Source organism: Chrysochloris asiatica, unplaced genomic scaffold (genome assembly GCF_000296735.1).
Source record: "Chrysochloris asiatica unplaced genomic scaffold, ChrAsi1.0 scaffold00155, whole genome shotgun sequence".
Lineage (NCBI taxonomy): Eukaryota > Metazoa > Chordata > Mammalia > Afrosoricida > Chrysochloridae > Chrysochloris > Chrysochloris asiatica.
In genome coordinates, this window is record NW_006408673.1 from 1,987,577 (window position 1) to 1,989,027 (window position 1,451).

A 1,451-nucleotide genomic window follows, 5' to 3' on the forward strand; every position below is an offset into this window, starting at 1 on the left:
CTGTTGCTACATTTTTATGTATGGATCTCACGCTTCACTAATCCTCATCCTTCTTGAAGGTCCTGGGATTGTCTGTTCCTGCTTCTGAGATGGTTCCTTTTAAACCCAGATAGCAAAACTGATTTCAGCCTTACAGTTTGTAGTTTGACAATTACAATTAATCCTACTCACCATTGCTCACAATTGAATTATAAAATCCCCTCATCATCCCCCACAACTTTTGACCAGACCCATGTGGAAAAGAGGAAAACTATTCAGTGAGGATGCTCCCTTGTCTCACTCATTCTAAGACTAAGCACACCCATGAGAGCTTGTAAACCAATCACTTCATACCTTTATATACCCAATTTTGACAGTCAATGTCTAAATTGCCATTTCTATTTCTTCCGGAAAAAATCTCACTTCCCTTTAGCAAATCCAATCAAGTATAGGTTGAAGGTGAGTTTACAAGCTCTCTGGAATCATAATTCCCAATATTCATTCTACTACATATGTATATCTATTTTACAATAGTAAGCAGGACAACATACATCTATAAGGCAATCAAACACATAAACCTTTTAAAAACACTCAAATTCAATCTCTTCTTCACTTTTGCACAAACTACATTCATATGTATATGGCCTTGAGTCTCTGGCACGGTGGATCCAGTAGGCTGTGGTGCCCCATCAGCCATCTCATTTGACTTGCATGAGATCTGCTCCAGAAAACTCGAAGAGCTGCTTTTCTCCCCTCAGTTGAAACATTTTATCTCTTATACTTCTTTCAGCCATTACAGGCAACCCCCGCCAAAATAACTATATATAAAGCAAAAGTTTCACTTGTGCCCCTTGTTTTATTCTCTTACAAAACCTCATGCTTCCATGAGTCTGGAGCCATTACAATGAATTCTGTTTCTGACACCAAGTGCAAAAACCATGTGGGGACCATGTCTGACTTCCTCTGACTCATCAAGGAGGAAAGAACCAAATTCAAAGTCAGCTGAAGGCTGATTCCTATGAAGTAGAGTCTGAAATGTATCCACCGTAAAACCTTCCTTATCAGAAGAGACAGAGTTATCAGTGCTTTAAAAATTAGTCAGACTTGAGAACCAATTTAGAAAATATCCTTTTGTTTTTCTAGAACCCCACTTTCGGTACTACATGTCTTAGATCCTCTAGAGATCCTCTGAAAAACCAGTGAAACTCATCTATAAAGAGAAGTTTATATCATGGAAATGACTCACAATTGGAGAGTCCGAAGTCCAGGTCTGTTGAACCAGGATTGGCAGGTGGGTCTGGCAGGTAGACAGGCAGACGTGAGTCCCAAGTCCCCATCAGAAAAGAAAGCAGTCTTTTCCTGTGTGTCCATCATATTGGGAGCAGGCCACACACCAAGGAAACATCCTTTCAATTGATTGGCTACTCATAGCCAAGCACCACAGAGTTAACTATGACGATATTAGGTTTCAC